This window comes from Tursiops truncatus, chromosome 10 (genome assembly GCF_011762595.2).
Source record: "Tursiops truncatus isolate mTurTru1 chromosome 10, mTurTru1.mat.Y, whole genome shotgun sequence".
Lineage (NCBI taxonomy): Eukaryota > Metazoa > Chordata > Mammalia > Artiodactyla > Delphinidae > Tursiops > Tursiops truncatus.
The window spans coordinates 92763099-92785560 of NC_047043.1; the positions used below are offsets into that span (position 1 = coordinate 92763099).

General features: G+C 38.4%; 1 long non-coding RNA gene across 1 annotated transcript in view; it reads left to right on the forward strand.

The window, feature by feature from the left end:
* Positions 1-22462, forward strand: part of LOC141279664 (uncharacterized) — a 451303-nt gene that overhangs the window by 271439 nt on the left and 157402 nt on the right. Inside the window, exons 2-3 of the long non-coding RNA XR_012334248.1 lie at positions 14665-14749; positions 17671-17717. This is a non-coding gene — a long non-coding RNA (uncharacterized lncRNA). The remainder of the gene's footprint in view (positions 1-14664; positions 14750-17670; positions 17718-22462) is intronic.

A 22462-nucleotide genomic window follows, 5' to 3' on the forward strand; every position in this document is an offset into this window, starting at 1 on the left:
CTTTTCCTTCTCTTGTGTTTCTTGCCTAGAGAAGTTCCTTTAGCATTTGTTGTAAAGCTCGTTTGGTGATGCTGAACTCTCTTAGCTTTTGCTTGTCTGTAAATGTTTTAATTTCTCTATCAAATCTGAATGAGATCCTTGCTGGGTAGAGTAATCTTGGTTGCAGGTTTTTCTCCTTCATCACTTTAAATATGTCCTGCCAGTCCCTTCTGGCTTGCAGAGTTTCTGCTGAAAGATCATCTGTTAACCTTATGGGGATTCCCTTGTGTGTTATTTGTTGTTTTTCCCTTGCTGCTTTTAATATGTTTTCTTTGTATTTAATTTTTGACAGTTTGATTAATATGTGTCTTGGCATTTTTCTCCTTGGATGTTTCCTGTGTGGGACTCTCTGTGCTTCCTGGACTTGATTAACTATTTCCTTTCCCATATTAGGGAAGTTTTCAACTATCATCTCTTCAAATATTTTCTCAGTCCCTTTCTTTTCCTCTTCTTCTTCTGGAACCCCTATAATTCGAATGTTGGTGCATTTAATGTTGTCTCAGAGGTGTCTGAGACTGTCCTCAGTTCTTTTCATTCTTTTTTCTTAATTCTGCTCTGCAGTAGTTATTTCCACTATTTTATATTACAGGTCACTTATCCATTCTTCTGCTTCACTTATTCTGCTATTGATCCCTTCTAAAGTATTTTTAATTTTATTTATTGTGTTGTTCATCATTGCTTGTTTCATCTTTAGTCCTTCTAGGTCCTTGTTAAATGTTTCTTGCACTTTGTCTATTCTATTTCCAAGATTTTGGATCATCTTTACTATCATTATTCTGAATTCTTTTTCAGGTAGACTGCCTATTTCCTCTTCATTTGTTAGGTCTGGTGGGCTTTTATCTTGCTCCTTCATCTGCTGTGTGTTTCTCTGTCTTCTCATTTTGCTTATCTTACTGTGTTTGGGGTCTCCTTTTTGCAGGCTGCAGGTTCGTAGTTCCCATTTTTGTTGTCCGTCCCCAGTAGCTAAAGTTGGTTCAGTGGGTTGTGTAGGCTTCCTGGTGGAGGGGACTAGTGCCTGTGTTCTAGTGGATGAGGCTGGATCTTGTCTTTCTGGTGGGCAGGTCCACATCTCGTGGTGTGTTTTGGGGTGTGTGTGGACTTATTATGATTTTAGGCAGCCTCTCTGCTAATGGGTGATGTTGTGTTCCTGTCTTACTAGTTGTTTGGCATAGGGTGTCCAGCACTGTAGCTTGCTGGTCGTTGAGTGAAGCTGGGTCCTTGTGTTGAGATGGAGATCTCTGGGAGATTTTCGCTGTTTGATATTATGTGGAGCTGGGAGGTGTCTTGTAGACCAGTGTCGTGAAGTTGGATTTCCCACCTCAGAGGCACAGCACTGACTCATTGCTGCAGCACCAAGAGCCTTTCATCCACACGGCTCAGAATAAAAGGGAGGAAAAGTAAAAAGAGAGAGAGAGAGAGAAAGTGAGAGAGAGAGAGAGAAAGAAAGAGGATAAAATAAAATAAAGTAAGATAAAATAAAATAAAGTTATTAAAATAAAAAATAATTGTTAAGAAAAAAAATTTTTTAAAAGGAAAAAAAAAACCGGACAGATAGAAGCCTAGGACAAATGGTGAAAGCAAAGCTATACAGACAAAATCTCACACAGAAACATACACACTCACAAAAAGAGGAAAAGGGGAAAAAATAATAAATCTTGCTCTCAAAGTCCACCTCCTTAATTTGGGATGATTCGTTGTCTATTCAGGTATTCCACAGATGCAGGTACATCAAGTTGATTGTGGAGCTTTTATCCGCTGCTTCTGAGGCTGCTGGGAGAGATTTCCCTTTCTCTTCTTTGTTCTCACAGCTCCCAGGGGCTCAGCTTTGGATTTGCCCCCGCCTCTTTGTGTAGGTCGCCGGAGGGCATCTGTTCTTCGATCAGAGAGGACGGGGTTAAAGGAACAGCTGATTCGGGGCCTCTGGTTCACTCAGGCTGGGGGGAGGGAGGGGTGCAGATGCGGGGTGAGCCTGTGGCGGCAGAGGCCAGCGGGACATTGCACCAGCCTCAGGCGCGCCTTGTGTTCTCTCGGGGAAGTTGTCCCTAGATCCCGGTACCCTGGCAGTGGCGGGCTGCACAGGGTCCCTGGAAGGGAGGTGTGGAGAGTGACCTGTGCTCGCACACAGGCTTCTTGGTGGCAGCAGCAGCAGCAGCCTTAGCGTCTCATGCCGGTCTCTGGGGTCCGCGCTTTCAGCCGCGGCTCGGGCCCGTCTCTAGAGCTCCTTTAAGCAGCGCTCTTAATCCCCTCTCCTCGCGCACCAGGAAACAAAGAGGGAAGAAAAAGTCTCTTGCCTCTTCGGCAGGTCCAGACTTTTCTCCGACTCCCTCCTGGCCAGCTGTGTCGCACTAGCCCCCTTCAGGCTGTGTTCACGCAGCCAACCCCAGTCCTCTCCCTGCTGGCGGGTGAGCAGACAAGCCTCTCCGACTGGTGAGTGCTGGTCGGCACCGATCCTCTGTGCGGGAATCTCTCTTCTTTGCCCTCCGCACCCCTGTGGCTGTGCTCTCCTCCGTGGCACCGAAGCTTCCCCCCCTCCGCCACCCGCAGTCTCCGCCTGTGAAGGGGCTTCCTAGTGTGTGGAAACGTTTCCTCCTTCACAGCTCCCTCCCACTGGTGAAGGTCCTGTCCCTATTCTTTTGTCTCTGTTTTTTATTTTGCCCTACCCAGGTACGTGGGGAATTTTTTGCCTTTTGGGAGGTCTGAGGTCTTCTGCCAGCATTCAGTAGGTGTTCTGTAGGAGCTGTTCCATGTGTAGATGTATTTCTGGTGTATCTCTGGCTTATAATAGCGGCGAGTATATGATAAATCAATAATCAGCCCAAGTTCTTCATTCTGTTCTTGGAGTTTGTTAAAAAAAAAGATCAAAGGGGGAAAAACATTCTTCTGGAGCAAGATTCTTTTCAAAACTCTGCAGATGAGGTAGCCAGTCCTGTTTAAACCATGGGTACAGTGGACACCAATAAGTCTGTCTCTGGCTTATAATAGCGGCGAGTATGTGTGAAGTCAATAATCAGCCCAAGTTCTTCATTCTGTTCTTGGAGTTTGTTAAAAAAGATCCAAGGGGGAAAAACATTCTTCTGGAGCAAGATTCTTTTCAAAACTCTTTTTTAAAGGAACTTTGAAAGCAATGAAAGGAGTCCCAGGCATCCGCTGTCCAACTGGGAGATAGTCTTTCCACCTTTCCGGGATGTGCTTTCCGCCCTTCCTCTTGGCCGATGAAAGTCCGGAAAAGCCGCGACCCTAACCCCAGCGCCCACGGGCATGATGCCACTGGCTCATGTGACCCCCAAGATGCCGCCCACCCAACGCCAAGAGTGCCACAGTCGCCAACCCGGCGGCCCTGGTGCCAGCACAAGGCCCCGAACCACAGGCGCCTAGGCACAAGCCCACGCAGCTCGCGGACCTCCTTCTACTGCCTGCTTGCATTTTTTAAAGAAAATTTTTGACATAAAGGTAAATTCCTTTTAACAACCCCCTTGTTCCCTTTCCAACATCCTCCATAGGGGCAACATTTTAAAATAATTTTACAACATTAAAATATGCTCTCATACTTTTAAAACATCCCGTTTGTAATAACTGTAAATCATTTATCTAACCATAAATAGTATTTTTTATAGATGTTTGCATCAAACCATATGCAATAGTTTATATCTTGGATTTTTCATTCAGCATTTTTTGGATGTATACTCATAGTGAGTATATAGAAGAATATATGTATACAATATGTTTAAATAGTATATATTCTATAATATATATAAATTCATAAAAAAAAATATATATATACACACACACATACATATTCTATTTTTTACTTAAGTAAACTAATTCTCTGTAAGGAGGTTTATCCAAGGCTAATCAGCTATAAAAAGTGAAGCTAGGATTTAAATCCAAATCTGTCTGATCCCTAAGACTGGAATGCCTTACAGCAACACCACAGTCCATTTATTTTCCCTTGTCACCTAAAGTTGTATATTCAAAGAGACAATAATGTAGACACATGCTAGGAATTTTTAACGGAACTGTGTCTATCCAGAGTATATCATATCTCTTCTACTTTGAGAGCTGGAGAGTAAATGAGGGCAAGATGAAATCAAGAAAACATGTAAAAGATGAGTTCATATGTGAAAGGATATATAAGTGGCCAGGAAGGTTTGACATTCTCTCAAAGAATAATAAGTACTTTTACACATTTTTAAAAAGTAGAATTATTTCCAAACTACCAAGTGCTAGATACCATACTATGTGCTTGGTAAATATTATTGCTAAATATCACAGCAACCCCAAGAGAGAAATATAGTTGCTTGCCATTCTGCAGATGAGAGACTAGAGCTAAGATCCAAATAAGTCATCTACAACCACATGCTGAATAGTGGAGAAACTTAGGATTGTAACCCTGTACCTTCCCAAACTCCTGTTGTACACCTTACACAGTACTCAGAAGCAAGGGTCTAGAATCTGGGTTTCTAAATCAGACCTTTGGCACTTTTCCTACTTCATGGCCTATGACAGATAAAACTAGACTAGTAGTGTTGATGCAGTAAAGGCTGCTTTATTGAGATAAAATCATCCATCTTTCCCCAAATCACTTAAATCAAACTTTTTGTCCCCTGTTTTTGCTAATAAAGGAAGAATTAAAGTTTTTACTTTAAAATCAAAACCTCACTGTCCACAGTCTACCAGGTTTTTTTGTTGGGCAAATCTTATGTATTTCATTTTTAACCTGCAAATCATGATGTTGAACTAGCATTTATTGGGTTTTAACCTCAAAATAAGGAGAGAAAAAACAGTTCCAAGTGCAAAGCTATTTAATAAATGGTTTTGGAATTGAATTGCCTGGAATAAAGTTAAACCCTAGGTAGCTGTCACATTTTTATTTACGTTGTTAAAAAAAAAGTTCCATATAAACACCTGAATAATCTCAAACTACAGGCTTCAATAAAATATCCTGGGAATAAAAGCCAATTACTGCACTGAAATAGTCAGGTGTTTTGTGTTTAGTCCTTCACTTTCCTGTGACTTTTGAACGTAAGAGGTGACTGATGATCTTTCATTAGGAATGGGTGATGTGCAAATCTCATGAAGTCCCTTGTGGATACCTGGGGATTCTCTGAAGGCTGCTGTCTTATGACCTGGAAAATTAGAAAGGGAAGGATGTGCCAACGTCTTGAGACTGAAAGAGCTGCAGGCCAAGAAAGCAGAGAAACTGAAGCTCTGATGGATCAGTTGAGAAGACCCGGACTGGCATCTTGGGGTCATTTCCTAGACGTTCAAACGTTTTGAAAAGAATTTTGAAAAGAATTCTAGAAATAAAAAATAAAAGAGCCCTTTTGGCTTTCTTCTTTCATAATATTACATTCAATTTTAGCTCTGAAAAACTTCAAAACAGCAACAAAGACCAAAAATAGAGGTGTTAAAAATGAGGGAAATCAGAGATTAGAAACAGTCACCAGAAAATCCCACTCTGTCTAGCAAATCCCCTGGTCCATGAGTCACAGCCCAAGGTATGTGCTCATTACACAATTTAGTGTCCCTAACTGGAAAAATGTACCTGGTTCTTCTCTATAAATGCATGTACTTCTTTAGTAGTCATTAACTGGCATTTGTCTGTCTTTAGCACTGTGCCAGATCCTATGGTGGTCAGAGATGGTGGTTAGATACACACAGATACAAATATACATAATGCATGGCTGAGAGAGTAAATGAGATTTAAGGAATAGTTTGCTTTACAGGTTCTCAAAATATAGAGCTAAAGTCTAAAATTCAACCAGAAGGAAACTGACGGACCTGGTTTCCCATCCAGAGACTGGCAAAGCTGAGACATATAAAGACAGCTAGGAACAGGATGAACAGCAGAGGTTACCAAATCAACTATGTGGCAGGAGTGACCATAGTTCCTTGTGATCTGCTCTACAGAAAACCCCAGAAGCTTATGCCACTGAAGGAACCAACAGCCAGCACAGCTACCATAGACCTCCTACAGATTTTACCTGTTTCACTCTACAGTTCTTTGCATCTGAAGATGCCAGACATCTTTAGAAATGAAAGAGAAGACGTTACAACAGTTACCACAGAAATACAAAGGAGTATATGAGACTACTATGAACAGTTATACACTAACAAATTGAAAAACGTAGAAGAAATGGAAAGATTCCTAGAAACACACAACCTGCCAGGTGTGGAGGAAGGAATAAAGTAAAATCTGAGCAGACAAGTAACAAGTAGAAAGATTGAATCAGTAATCAGAAACCTCCTAACAAAGAAAAGTCCAGGACCAGACGGTATCACAGGTGAATTATACCAAATATTTAAAGAAAAACTGAACCCAAGCCTTCCCAAACTCTTCCAAAAAATAGAACACTCCTAAACTCATTTTATAGGTCAGGATTACCCTGATACTAAAGCCGGATAAGGACGCTACAAGAAAAGAAAAATATAGATCAATAGCCCTGAAGCACATACATGCAAAAAATCTTAATAAAACAATAGAGAACCAAATTCAAAAGCACATTAAAAGAATCATACACTATGATCAAGTGGGATTCATCCTTGGGAAGCAAGGATAGTTCAACATATGCAAATCAATAAATGTGATGTGCCACATTAATAGAACGAAAGACAAAAATCATGTGATAATCTCAATAGATGCAGACAAAGCATATGAAAAAATACAGCATCTTTTCCTGATAGAAACTCGCAGCAACCTAGGTGTAAAAGGAATAAACCTCAACATAATAAAGAACATATATGACAGAACCACGGCTAACATCATACTCAATGGTGAAAGGTTAAAATCTTTTTCTCTAAGGTCACAAACAAGACAAGGGTCCCTTCACTCACCAGTGCTATTCAACATAGTTCTGTAAGTCTTAGTCAACTCTATTAGACAAGAAAAATAAAGTAATCCAAATCAGAAAGGAAAAAGTAAAACAAGTACACAGTAACTATTTGCTGAATTAAGAAAAATACCAAACTAGTTAAGTTTTTTAAAATGGAGATTTCTTTTTATGTGTTTAATATATTTTAGAATAACAGACATTGGAAATGTTTATTCTAACAACTGCAAAAACATCTCTCATATTTTCTAAGATGTAGGAAGTGTTGCCTAAAATGGTCTTTTCTCAATTTAATACTCCATCCGCAGCCCAACCACCCAAGAAAATAAATAAAAGTCTGAATATAAAGAACACATTAAGACAATATGATATTATATCTGGCTGCCAGGTTTATTAATGCTAAATTCAAATCAACTACCAGGCATAATATGAGAATGAAATTCACATGAAGAAATGTGTTGACTGATAGTTGAAAGAAAACAGAAACCATAATCAAGCCTTTATTCTTTCCTCATCTACACCTAAGTCTATGCAGCTCAGGCTTTGGCTTCCTTACAGTGTCTTAATTCACAGTGTGACATAATTTATCATACGCTTTCAAGAAAATATCTTTTTATTCTGTGCTTTGCCAGAGCTTCCTGGGGGCTGAGAACAGGAGTGTAGCTGAAGGACACTGATGGTTTGGGAAACTATCCTGTCACTCACGCCTGTCTCCTCTGCACAAGTCATCTGCCACTGCTCCTGGGCTCCGGCTCTCCATGGGAAAGATAATGTCACTTTATGAGCCTTGCAATGGCAGCTTAGACAACAGCCTCTCATCACTCTTTACCAGCAAAACTCAATTTCTTTTACACTTAGATTTTTAAACATCTGGAGAAAAATCTTATGATAGAAGTTGCTGTTCATTTTCCGTATGTGGCTTTCTTCCTGTGAATTCATGCTTTGTTGATAACTATCCTTTTCTGCCACTCTTGTGGCATAAAATATTGAGAACTGGGGCATCCACAACCTGATGCTATGCTCTCCAGCTCTGGGAGGCTTGAGGTGGGGAAGGAGCAGTGTTTTACTGCCATGCCCATTTCCACAGGTTGTAGGTGGTAGAGGAATTTTCCTACCACTGAACAGGTCTGCAGAGACCTTCACCAGGCTGACTTCTTCAATTCTTGCCTCTAAGTCTCAGACTAGAAAATTCTATGGTGTTGAAAATAATTTGAATCAGATGTCATAGACCATGACAGGTAAAGAACGTGGGCTCTGGGATTCATATGACCTAGGTTCAAATCCTGGGTTCACCATGTATTAGTCGTGCACCTGAGCAAATGGCCTAACCTCTCTGTGCCTCAGTTCGTTCTTCTGCAAATGGGGAATAATAATACTTGTCTCACAGGATTCTTAAAAGAAATAATGAGATAGTAGCTCTAAAGAGTTTAGAATAATGACATCATCTTTAGTCTCCAATCTTTAGTAATAGAGAGGTATTTTTCTTTTTATTGATATCAGATAAAATATATGCAGAAAACCACATACATAATAAAAGGATAGTTTGATGTTCTTAAGGACTGAATCGCAATCCTACCTTTAACCCTAACGATCACATATCCAGCCTTTAATATGGGATGTGGGCAGATTTTCTCTTGGTTAGAAGAGAGGGGAGAGACGCGGGGTATTTGGATAGTGTAAGTAAGCACACAACACAATGAGTTTTAAATGTGATTAATGTTTCAATGAAATTTTTACCATAATTACTTCAAAACAATATTTGATACAACCAGTGTTTATTTTACGAATTGATTTGTATTGTTTTCATCCAGAAAGGATTTATGATGGCTACAGTGCAACAATTGTTTCCATACCGAAGTATGCCTGCATTTTTTGTTTTTAAAATTTTGAGTGTAGGGTTTTAAAATTATAAAGCATTCCTCCCAATAACTGTGAATACAATATATCCACCAATGAATGTAGTAAATAGATTCCCCTTTTTGCTTTGAATCATCTCTTTTTAAGTCCTCCTCATTTCTCATCCCCCTAAATCTTGTTTATTCCCAATAAATACATTTTTTTCTAGTAATGCAAACAAATACAATTAGGTGATACAAACTAATGAGACTATCACATATGGCTAAAACATCTACTTCTGCTGAAGAAATCAAGGCTTGGATATTTTCAGAGTGCATTTTATTGAAGAATGTCTCCAGACTCTTCTGAAAAAGCAGCTCTTTGCATCAGTGGTCCTTACCCTTATTTCCGTGTCTTAGTTTTCTTACTGTCATTTGTAGAGTTGACATCTGGAAAATGAGGAAACACAAGGAGTAGATGGAAGTGGGCCTATGTTGTAGGAAGTCATGAAACTTCGAGTCCAGAAGCCTAGATTTTGTCTGACACCTCAGTAATACCAGCTAACATTTGTTGAGGGCACATTTGGGGCCAGGTATGCCCTATGTATTCACCACCTCATTTAGCTGAAGCAGTTTGACTCCAAAGTAATCCCTCAGGGAACATGAGGTTGAATGAATCACTTAACTGTCCTGATTTTTTATGTAATGAAATCAGGTCAAGCAACGTCTGTCAAGTGATTATTCTAATGATTAAAAGACATAATGTATATAAAACTTCTTTAAAAGCTACCATGACCGTTGTTAACACTAAGTATTTCTTTTGTGCCAGGCATAATGTTGTTCCCCTTCTTCTCATTTAACCCTTCCAAAAATCCAGTGAGGCAATTATTCTGATTCTGTTACGAAATAATAGAAATAATACTATTTCACAGATGAGGAACAGTATTGCAAGAAGAGTGAGTGACCTGCCCATGGCTTAGGGCTAGTATGACAGTGGAGCAAGCCTGGAGACTCAGATCTGTCTGGCTTGATCCAAACTCTTAACCATTACTGTTACTGGTCTCTTAAAGTAGACAACACTCTAGAAAAGTTAGTTGTATATACAGCCAGTTTTTGGAGGGTATGCCTTACTAGATTTAATGAGGTTCCAGGGTTCAGAAGGAAATAGAACCTATCTTCTCAAATATTTTAAGTGTGTAGTATGTGCCAGACAGTTTGTATTATGGCACCAAAAATATCTCATTCCCTCCATCTAATAAGGAAGATGGGCCTATGGAGAGGATTCAGAAAGAGTCTCCCCAGAATGAGCCATTTTGGCATGTGGATTATTTTGAGCTAAAGACAATCAAAGTCAAAAAAGACCTGGGCATAGCTTTTTATCTCACTCTTAACTGCCTAAAAGAATTTAGATAAGAAGCCTGTACCAGGAAGAGAATTACCAAAGGTAACTTTTTTTACACCAGAGAGTCTTTTTCTGCATGGCATGGCAAACCTGTGTTTACCAAACATTTCCTCTTCCCATCTCCCTGTGAACTGTCTTCCTCTCCTTTGAAATCTTAGACCCCCTACTCCCCTCTTCTTAGCTCAGGATTGCATATGAGCTTCAGCTGCCTGACTCTCTGTGGGCCTCATATTCCTTTGGAGCCCCTCTACATACATAATTAAATCTGTTTTTTCCCTCCTGTTAATCTATGTCAATTGAATTCTTAGACCAGCCAGAAGAACCTAAAAGGGTAAAGAAAAACTTTTTTCCTCCACAACACTATAAAAAAAAAATGATGCAGTCAGCTAAGTGCACACACACACACTTCTTTATATTATGTATTCATATTATATATAATTATTTTTGTAATTACATATATATATTCTGTTTTTGAGAATTAGTGTTAGTTACATGTATCAGCCATATGTCTCTGCATAGCAGTTACCCCCAAATTTGGCAGCTTAGAACAACACACATTTAGCACGCACAGTCTTTCTGGTTCAGGAATCCAGGTGTAGCTTAACTGGGTCCTCTGGCTCAAGGTGTCTCACAAGGCTACAATCAAGATGCCAAGCAGGACTGTGATCCTCTTTAAGCTCAGCTGAAGTGGATCTGTTTTTAGGTTCACTCACATAGCTGGTGGCAGATTCAGTTCCTAGCAGACTCTTGGCCCTAAGTTTCTTACCACATGGGACTCTCCATGGGGCAGCTCACAGCACGGCAGCTGGACTTCATAAAAGGGAGCCGATGAGGGCGCTAGAGAGGGTGAGCAAATCAAGTGACAGTTTTTTGTATCCTAATCTCAAAAGTAACATCTTGTCACTATTTTTTTTTTTTTTTTCTGTTTTTTGGCCGTGCCATGGGGCTTGCAAGATCTTAGTTCCCTGACCAGGGATCAGACCCATGCCCCCTGCAGTGGAAGCACCGTGTCTTAACCACTAGAACACCAGGGAAGTCCCTGTCACTCTTTTTTAATTGAGAACGTGATTGACATAGGACATATTGTAAATTTAGGGGTTTTAACATATTGATTTGATACATTAATATTGCAATATGAGTGTCATTGTAGTGTTAACTAACTGTACATGCTTGCAGCTAGTAAATAAATAAGTATTGAGTATCCAACACACAGTAGAAGTATTAAAAACATCTTGTCACTTCTGCTGTATTCTCTTCATTAGGAGTCAATCACTAGAGGCAGCCCATACTCAAGCAGCAGCATGAATACCTGGAGTTGGGGATCACATCCTACACAGCAACCTCCCACAAAGAGTCACTCATTTTCTCAGTGCTGGAGTTGTTGGGTGAAATGTGGGAGATGCTTCAGCTGGAGATGGGTGTTGAGCATTGCTAGTACAACTCAGCCTCCTACACCTAGAAAGGATTCAGTAAAGGACCTATGACCAAGATAAATTAAATCCTGAGTGCCTGTTGAGGTTTGCAGCATCCCAGCCCATTAACTCCTCAAATGGTTCATGTGCACAAGTATCTGGAATTCTGAGAGACGTGACAAGGGTTCCGAGCATTACCTTAGTATGAGGAGATCCACAGTATGTCATTAAATGTACTCACTCAGGTTTCTCATAGAAACTTCCAAACTTGAAAAAGAAGAAAGCATTCTTAATTCCATTTAAGTAAATGTTTGCACAATGAAGGGGTGAATGAGTGAAGGAATGAAAGAATAAAATGAAAGGACAGAGAACAAAAATTCCAAATTCACAAAATGTCCATCAAGCTTCACTGTCTCAGAGATGGAAACCTCATTATAAATTGGTTGTATGACAAATGTAAGGACTATATATATATATATATATTTCTATAACATATAGTTATATATAGTTCTATAACATCATATGTCTCTATAATGACCATGGAACTAGGATCAAATTCTGTGCTGAAAACCTGGGGGATACAGCAGGGAAATATAAATTAGTAGCAGTTTCATTCTGAGGACCGTCAATTGGGGTAATGGGAATGAAGGAATGTACAAATAAATTCATATACTATTTTTTTAAATAATGCTGAATGGATTTAAGATGGAATCATTTGCATCCACAATTTAGAAATGCTTGAATAAAAGAAAAAATGAAATCCAGAATCTTAAGAACACTCACTTCAACAAGAATCTATTAGTTGAAAATGACTGACTTCCTCTCTCTCTCTTTAACCCTGTCTCTATCACGTTCCCTTCCTCCCTCCCATCCTCTCTTCTTCCATCATTCTCTCCCTCCCTTCCTCTCTAACTATAATTTCTTTAATGTTAGAATAAAGTAGAGTTGCAGGTTTGTTGGGGGTTGGAGCAGTCCCTGCCGCCTGCTTGTTCCCTTTCTCTGCTCTCTCCTCTTTGGCTAATTTCCCCACCCTCACAGTCCTAACTACTGGGTTGGATTTCTATCTATGGCGAGCTCCCTGGCCCTTACAAAGCTGAAGGATATGGCAGCCACAGAAGTCCCTGGCAGAGGGAAGGGCACTAGTCTGGCAGGCTGTGTGTGGGAATGGTGAGCCAGAGGATGCTCTCATATTGCAAAAGACACCACATCTGTTGATTACTGTGTTGTTGCAAAAAACTGATGCCTTTGATTCTTAATCCTTTAATACTTGTTTTTACAAATACACCTTTTTTTTATTGTAAACCACAATTAGTTCTCAAACCATTATTGGGGTCCCAGACAACGCAGGGTTGACAGTATAACCAAGGAAGTAAGTAGAACTAAGGAGGGGTAGCACATTCTGAGATAGCTTTTACAGTGTGTAAGTGAAGTGTCAGATAATGTGTGTGAATTCTTTCCCTCCATGCACGAGTTTGTAGCTTCAATATCATCTACCCCTAGGCATATTCAAATAGCATAATCAGACCTCAGTTTAAGATTTAAACAAGGTAATCTTCCACATGCTAAGGTTAATGCTAGACACTGTTTCTTGAGTGAAGGAATTGAGCACAGTATTTGCTGTTTTATCCACATTTGTGCAAGAAGAGAAACAAACATAGCAGACTTCAAAAATGTTTTTATTTGCCTGGTTAATAAGTTACAACTATACATTCAAATAACATGTAGACTATCAAGCATGATGCATGAAGGGGAATATTCTGTTTGAAAATTATAGGGAAAAAATACTAAGAAGGTAGCGTCTGGAACAAGGCTTATCGTTCAGAAGTTTATACAGCAACAGCTTGCAAAGGATGTTATGTGGAACATTTTCAAGATGTTCAACATACTTCATTTGGGGTGCTTTTGAAAAGCTTAAAAAATAAAATATATCATGTAACGTAATGAGAAATAACTCTAGGTGTGCTTGGACACAGATGTTGGCACTACTTCCTTGCTGTTCTTGGGTCTGCCTTGCTTTTTGTACAGATTTTGTCCTCAGGCTGGACCCCTTTGTGGTTGCAAGATGGCTACAACAATTAAAGGCATCACATCTAAACATGGCAAAGTTCATAAAATAAAGGGTCCAGTTATTATTTGTAATTATTTGTAAGATTGAAGAAAAATTTCCCAAAACTCTAGCCAACTTCCATGTACATCTCATTGGGTAGAATTGTATCACATGCCCATGGTTATCTTAGTCAAATTGGACACATGCCCAGGCCTGGGATAAATTTGACTTTTCCTGAACAAGTTCATAGGAAGATGGTGGATACCTGGACAAAATTAAGGTTAGGAAGAAGGATGGTGGGGGTAGAAATGGATATTAAATAGACACCTAACAGTGTCTACTAACAGAGCAGTTAAAAAAAATAATTCTAAGCTTAGAAAATCCTGGGTTTAATTTTATTTCATATTGTCTTCATTGTAAGAATTTTAGGATACTTTTTAATGCTTGTAGGTATTACGAATCTCCAAAGTGGGGTATGATATGTCACAATTTTCTTCCTGTTCTATTTATTTGTTTCTTTTCGTTTTGTTACATTATAACCACATGTATAATTTTGCTATTACATTGTTGTTGTAAACTCACGTAACATTAGGCTTCCACAATTTATGAAATATTGCAGTAGAGCTGTAGGGTGTGGATGCTGTTCATTTTGGCCTCCCAGGATTTGAACTTTCTTCTACATATGAGAAAATCTCCAACTTCTGAGGCTTGGTAGGGGAGAATTCAGTTACAACAAGAAGAGCTGGGAATGCTACATGCCTCCTTTCCCAGACTGTCCTGCAGCAAAGTCACAGCCATAGTTTTGACATTTAAGGGGTGGCCCAAAAAAGAAAACGATGAGAAAATATCTTTCCTCCTCCTTTTTCCTTCACCTCTTCCTCCTCCTCTATCCTCTCTCTCTATCTCTATCTATCTCTGTAATCTCTCTTTCTCTCTCTCTCTCTCTCTGGTTACAACAGTTTTCTGACCAAATATGATCTGTAGTATGATCTAGGTGATTTTATGGCTGCTTAACCTTAAACATACTTCTCTGGCCTTCCTAATATTTCTCTGAGCTACCCAAAGTCTATTTAATAAGTTGCTATTCTCATTATTTCAGGCAGAGCCACCTTCTGTTGATGGCAACTGAGAACCAGGGCTAACACAAGTACTGAAGCAGAGAATATGGCCAATAAACAGTGAAGGTAACATTTTAAAATAAGAATAAAAGATATTAATAAATGTGACTACATAGGGATTAGTGACCATAGAAGTTGATGATTTATTCCAAAGAATGAGACCAGCGGGGAATAGAAATTAGTTCTGAATGGTCAAGAAAATACTCATATGTATAAAAGTGATCACGATTTCCAGTCAGTTTACGTTTTTGCACAAAACAGCTTAACCAGACATTGCCAATGAATAGCAGAATGACGGGAGAAATATTTTTAACCAAAATGTTGAAAATCACTGATAATGCTAGGTAATTTCAAATGAAGCTAAAATAATTATATAGCTCACTGGGAAAATATGATTTCATTTATAGAAATCTGTTTGGGAATGCATGAATGTTATGATTCAAGGACATTGAAATGTTTAATTTGAAAGGTTATACTCAGGAGTATCAGAATTATATTTAAATTTCCAATGCAAGTATTTTCATACTCTTTTTTTCAAGAGGTTCATTTAATTTAACCATGCAATTGTGTTTGAAAAGTTAAGAACTATTCTTCCCTTTATAGAAATTATCTTTAGCTGTCATAACACCTACTTAAATTGAACTCAGGAAGTTTTATTTTTTAAGACAAAAAATTTTTGAAGAGAACTGAAAAGCACAGTGTGCTCAGCTTCACTATTTTACCTTGTAGCTAAAAAATTTACCATGCGTGAGCCTGTATATCAGAATTAAAAACAAAAACAAAATAAGTTTGTAGAAAATGGCAAATAATTCTTAGCATGGAATCCAATCTGTCATGGTTTGGTCAATTTCTAATAGTGAAATAACACTAAATCAAATACACAATTTTCTGTCTATTTTACTAAGATTAACCATATGAAAACAAAGTTATAATGTTTTTCTAAGTGCTTTTCATTGGACAAAAATAAATTTTCTCTCCAGTTCCTTATTAGGTAAAATGAAAAATATTCATCTAAAACATGGGCTTGTGTGTGATTATCCAACCAAATAAAATTATTACTGGCAGGCAGGAGATAATGGCTTAGAGATAATAGCTATACTGAATCAGATGACTTATGCAAGTCTCTTCTCACTGGTAACCATTTAAGTTCTGTTCTGATTTTTTTTTTCCTTTATAGCACTGCATTAAAAGCAGCTCATTTCTCACAGGCCAGATTTGCTTTTTATTTACAAAGCTTGAAGTCCTAATCTTAACTGATTACTTAGAAACATATATCAAGAAATTACATTATAACATCAGATTTGGACACAAAATCAAGTAAATTTCAATCAGTCTTTTTCATGTTTAATTGATTTTTATATCAACATTCATAGATTTTTAAAAAACGATTTGTTTAATGTGTGTTTGTATCTTCTTAGTTGGAAATAATTGTTCCTTCTCCCAGTACCATTTTTTTTTAAACATATTTATTGGAGTATAATTGCTTTACAATGGTGTGTTAGTTTCTGCTTTATAACAAAGTGAATCAGCTATACACATACATATATCCCCATATCTCCTCCCTCTTGCATCTCCCTCCCACCCTCCCTATCCCACCCCTCTAAGTGGTCACAAAGCACCAAGCTGATCTCCCTGTGCTATGTGGCTGCTTCCCACTAGCTAGCTGTTTTACATATGGTAGTGTATATATGTCCATGCCACTCTCTCACTTCGTTCCAGTGTACCCTTCCCCATCCCCGTGTCTTCAAGTCCATTCTCTACGTCTGCGTCTTTATTCCTGTCCTGCCCCTATGTTCTTCAAAACCATTTTTAAAAAAATTTCCATATATATGTGTTAGCATACGGTATTTGTTTTTCCCAATACCATTCTTATGTCATTTTTCAGTTTCCACCTTGCATTATTCTTAACTTTGCATATCTTAATTCTCCTACTTCACTGAAATTTACATTTTTCATTTATCATTGCAACCTCCTTCTAATGTATAATTAGCTATTGATGCAGTAAGTTGTCTGGCACATAGTAGGTGTTCAATAAATCTTTATTGGGCAAATAACTCTATAAATAATAGAATAAAGTGCCTGACTGGTTTCTGTTTCCTTTTATATCTCAAGGAAATAATCTTAGCAACAGAACTATTTTCATGGGCTTTTCTTATTGCATTAAATCTTCCTTTAAAATTGTTTCCATAATTCTAATCAAAAATATTAATGCATTTTGCTCATTTGACTTTAGCATCAGATATTGGATTCCATTTTGCTTCTCAAGTGTGGGCCTAAGGGAGAAGGGATTGACCTTTTATCTCCATATGTCTTCTCTTGAGTCTAGGATATTGTTAAAGGTTGGATTATTTGTCTCAATTTCTCCATCTCACCCCACCCTTATTGACAGTCTTTGCCACATAACTTTTCACTTTTTCCCACAAGAAAGCATACTTTCCTGTTCCGTGGTTAGCTAAGCCATATAGCTTGCTTTAGCCAAGGATATTAGTAGTCATGCTGCAAATAGGTTTTTGAAAATTGTTTGCATAGTTGGGCATATCCTCTCCTGTTTCGTCCATGAGAAGAGCATGCCCAGCTGGCCCACTGGCCAGGAGTGAGGGATTCCTGGAACAGAGCCATTGTAGCCAACTGAATTATAAATCACAGCCATGCCAGCCATGGCAGTACCCAGAAGAAACACCCCATGCAGGCTGCATTCTTGTGAGCAAGAAATGTGTCAATAGTGGCATGCCGAGAAGATTTTGTAGTTGCTTGTTATGCAGTAACAATGACTCATAGAGAAATGATTGAAAAGTACTGAGTCACATTACTCCCTCCAACTGCTCCTGAGAAAATTGGTAATAAAGACAATAAGAATTAGAATTACCACTTATTAGTGCCTATCAAAAGCCAACAGTAACTAGATGCTTTGCACATTGTAATCCCATTTCATGCATGAAGACAATAGTTCTATGAAGTGCGTAATATTATCCCTATTTCATTTCCAGGAAATTAGGACTTAGAAATGGTCTACAACTTGCCAGAAATCACAAAGGTAAGAAGTGGCAATTCCAGGCTTACAAGTCAATGATTTTAGACTAAAAAATCTCTACCTTTTATTTAGTGTCTAGGTGGCAAATTTTGCCTTTAGTATTGTCAACTTTCCTTTTTGTTACTCCACTCTCCCCTTTCTATTTCCAGTTCCCATTTCTCAGCCCTGCATTTCTTATTGAGATCAGTACCTTTGTGCTCTTTAACCCTAGACTTTAAGGGCTCTGAATGTAGGGTGCCTTCCATGGTCTCCTACTTTTGGTAGCAGGGAATGAGTAGGGATAGAATGGGTGAGAAAATATTTTCATGTATTTGTGGAGTGCTCATGGCCAAACAAACTAAATGAATAAAACAAAACAAAATAAGACATTGATCAGCCTATTTAAATAATGATAACTATGTAACATTTGTGTATATTAAAATACTTTTCATTTTTAAAATATAAAGATGCCAAAAAGAATTTTATGCTTATATTTTCTTTCAATTTCTTTCATTACCAAATGATAACATAGGGAATACCTATGATTCAGTGTTAGAGCGAGAACGTTTTAGGTCTTTGAAGGATATTAATTTAAGAAGAATATATTGACTGGGTTTTGCCCAATCTGCATGACTGTCCAAGATGCATTCCTAGTCAGAATGATTTAGTTTGTTCCAGTGTTGTATGTGACCCTGATGACATCTATCAAAGGAAATTGCTCATCCTCTTAGCTTTATTTTCATCGCTTCATTGACTGTGTTGAATGTCCAGTTTAGACAGAACAACTTGAAATAAGGCAGAAGAAGTGGCACCTCTATCATGATGTACAGCAAAAAAACACTCACGTTTTTTGTGCCTTTGGCACATTATGATTGTTGTTCTGCTCAAAAAATGCAGGTCACTGGCCTTTCAGCAAACTCTCTTCATCAGCATTCTGAATGCTTCCTTTCTAACAAAAAAAGAAAGGCAGTTGGCGATGTGTAAGTTTGGATTATAAACTGGCAGGTTATTTATTCAGACAATTGTAGAAGAGGAAGCAGTAGAATTTTTGATAAGAGAAAAGAGCCTGAAGGAAAAGGAAGTCATTTGAGGGTGAAAACCTGTGTGTAATAAGTGATGAGATCAGAAACTGTAAGGAAAGGGCAATGAGTACCAGACAAGTGTGTGGTCTCCACACAATAAGAAGTTCAGGTAAATACTGTGAAGTACAGGTGTGCAGTCTCTAGCTTGGGCTTATGATCTCAGTGCATATCTTAATTTCTCCAAAAGCTTTCTCTTTTAAACCAAAAGAAACATCTCCCGTATCCATTCTCCATCAGCACCTAGTATAGAAACATACACACACACACACACAGACACACAGACACACAGACACACACACACACACACACACACACACACACACACACACACACACACACACACACACACACCATTGTAAAATCCTTGAGTACATGGGCCCTTGACTTATATTTATCTAGTAGAGTATAAAGCAGAAGGCTGGATGGTCCCATAAGAACACTTGATTCAAGTCTGCTTCTTGCATTTACTACCTTAGTATTCATGAATTGATTATTAAAAACCTGCTGAGACTTCATTTCTTCCCCTATGTAAATAGGTATTATAATTCCCACTTCAGGCCATTGTAAGGCCTAATAGGTATGTGAAATGATGAGCAAGTGTCAGACTATCTGCTGGACTCCTAGCATACACGACTGCTTTGCACACAGAAAGTGCTCAATAAATTGATTGTGGTGTTGGTGTTGGAAAGATGGCATAATCTCTCCCTCTTCCATATCGACGCTAATTCATCAAGTAGAAATTTCACCCTTCTTATATTTTTGTAGTTCTAGGTAAGACACTCCTGGAAATGAAGCTCAAACTATCCACTCTCTCTGACATTTCCTGATGTAAGGTGATTTTTCTGCTTAGGAATTTGCTAAGAGTCTGACATCCATTAAAGTAACATTTCTCTATTGGGCGAGGTTACTGCTTTAACAGCTAATACCTACATGTGCCCTGACCTACATGCAGTTATCTCTTTAAGACTGGCAACCTATGGGCTGTACAAATTCTATTCTTAGTTCTTTCTTCCTTCCTTGTGATAAACTTCTCTGGCTACTCCTTGCCCTTTCAAGAGTAAGAAAGGGGAAAGGAGACGCCACTATGCAGTTTTCTAGCTTCTCTGACTATGATTGAGAGGTAAGTTTAATTCAGAGGAAAGCATAGGGTAACAGCTATCACTGTATAAGAAACTACCTGCAATTTAAGCAACTTGAAACAACAACCACTTATCATTATTATTATTATTTATTGAAACAAGAACCACTTACTAGCCCCTTGTACCAACTTTGGTTCTGTCCCAATGGCCAAAATAAGTCACATGTCCAAGCCTAGAATCATTGTGGATGGGCACTACCAAAGGATGGGATTCAGGGAGGCATGAAAAACCAGGTGCATTAAGTTAATAGAAATCAAGTTCATTGATTAGTAGGAATTACACATTGGCCACAGGTTCAAGCCATGTTTTCCCAACTAACATCACCTTCTTCAAAGCTGATATTTGCCTCTTGTCTCTAGTTTCTTTTTCCAGACTGGTTCAAAACCCTCACCCTAACAGATGATAAGCATAGGGAAGATTTGCATAACAAGGCAAAGAAATGCTTTGTGTTTTTTGTGAATTATCTGGCCAAGCTAGTTGTGCTGGTACAGTTTTCAGGGACAGATATCAATCTATCCAGATCATTTTGTTCTATTGATTAAAATCCAGGAAATCTAAAGAATTCAAAAGGTTCTGAATGAGTAGAATTTTCCAGGCACATTTTTTCACTAGTTTGAAATTCTGAGATGGGAAAATGTTTAAATCATTAAATTAATGATTTAAGACCCACAAAATGCACATGAAGAGAGAAAACCTTTGTTGGGTCCTGATTGGGCTACACTCATGAAAGTCCCATTATCTCTCTCACCTCCACTTTCCAATTTGGAAAATTGCAGTAAAACACTTTTTTATTTTAAAGGTATCTCTAGAGGACCTCTGGTCATGAAGATGCTTTTACATTAAAAATATAAAACAAAATCCTATGCCCTCCAAACATGTCCCATTTTTATTATTGTCATAAAATTTTATTATATTGTAGGTTCAGGCCATTCAAGATGGCTGTTCTCTTGTTCTCTGCGCATCCCCTGCTGGACCAGTCCCTGCTTCACTCACATGATTATCTAGTCCTCTCAAGTATAGGGCTTAATTAGGCCCTGGTAACTGATGAGCCCACTTGAAGTCAATTCCCCCTATAAATGGTAGCCTCTTTCTCCCCCAAGTTGGGAAGATTGTTCCAATGCCTGCTTGCTTTCTGCCACGCACAATGTGATGTCACCCCAGGACCCTTTGTGTAACATCCCCTATCCAAAAACCCATTGATGTCTCTGTTGCTGTCTCTGGGCTCTTTCTTCAGTCTCAAGGCTGGGCACCTACAAGGCTTGCAGGCCTGCAGGGTGTAGTCCAACATGTATGAAGGAACTTTATAGAATAGGGTGTCAGTAATTAGCACTCTGCATGGAACAGAGCAGATTCTAGGGCAGTTCATCCCCAACTTGGCTAATTAATGTGTACATGATCTATCAGTCACTCTTTTGATACCAAGATAACTATCAATTTTATTTTCCCCAAAACATTTTAGAACATAATATGTTTTGGTGAAGATCCAGAGACTTCTGTGCGTACCTAAGACATATTCTGAAAAAGAAAAATAAGTTCTTAGTAAATAATAAACTATTTCCATTGGTCAGTAGTAGCAAGCCAAATTCCATTTGGGTCTTTAAACCTAGGTAGGCAAATCCAGATTTTAAATTAAAATTGCTAAGAGGAAAGTGGGATCAGGGTGAGAGAAGTGAGGGGCCAGGGAGTAAAATTTAAGGAAGTGCTCAGGTGCAGACCCTCTCCTTGCACCACAATGAGAGTTGAGTGCCTCCTTAAGTTTTGCTCCCTAGGGTCTTTGCTTGTCTTGCCCTGGTCCAGCCCTAGTTAGGATACTATAAAAATGTTAGACACTCTTTCACAAGTGGAACAGGATTTTAAATCAGTGAGCAGGTAAGCACTGGATGTTGCCAAAAGAGGGGTGATTCCCCCTCTTTTACTTTTTACTTTCAAAGATTTCTAATCTAGAGTTCACTAGGATTCTTGGTCATACATTTATTATTTTTAGAACCATCTAAGACATTTGCAAAATAAAAGGGAATCTTAGGACAGGAATCCTCCTGAAAGTATTAGATAAGACATCCTAACCATTCTGGCCTTGGTTAAGAACAGTTTTAGGGTCTGTTAACATGGTTTTGAATCCCATCTCCACCCTCGCTGTCTCTTTGAACTTGGGTGAGATACTTAGTTTCCTCATCTGAAAAATCAGGATAATTTTAATAGCATTTATCTCCTATGTTTTATGTGTGTGTCAGAGAACTAAATGGAGTAATGTACATAAAACTTTTAATACACTAAATGGTTCATAGAAGGAACTCAACAAATGATCGATGTCATTATTGATACTATTTTTGTTATTAATTCTGGGGCAAAGACTCGCCAAATAATCTGCCTTTGGCACTATAAATTACTCATAGGATTCGAAGTAAGTGTCCTAAATTGATTTGAAAGTTGTCTCCCTTCTCCTACATCATTCTGATGTTTGTGAGAAATCAAATTGAAGTTCTGAGGAACTGAAAGAAGGAGAAAACAAAAGGAGAAAATACAGGAATGAGAAGAATTATGAGACCTG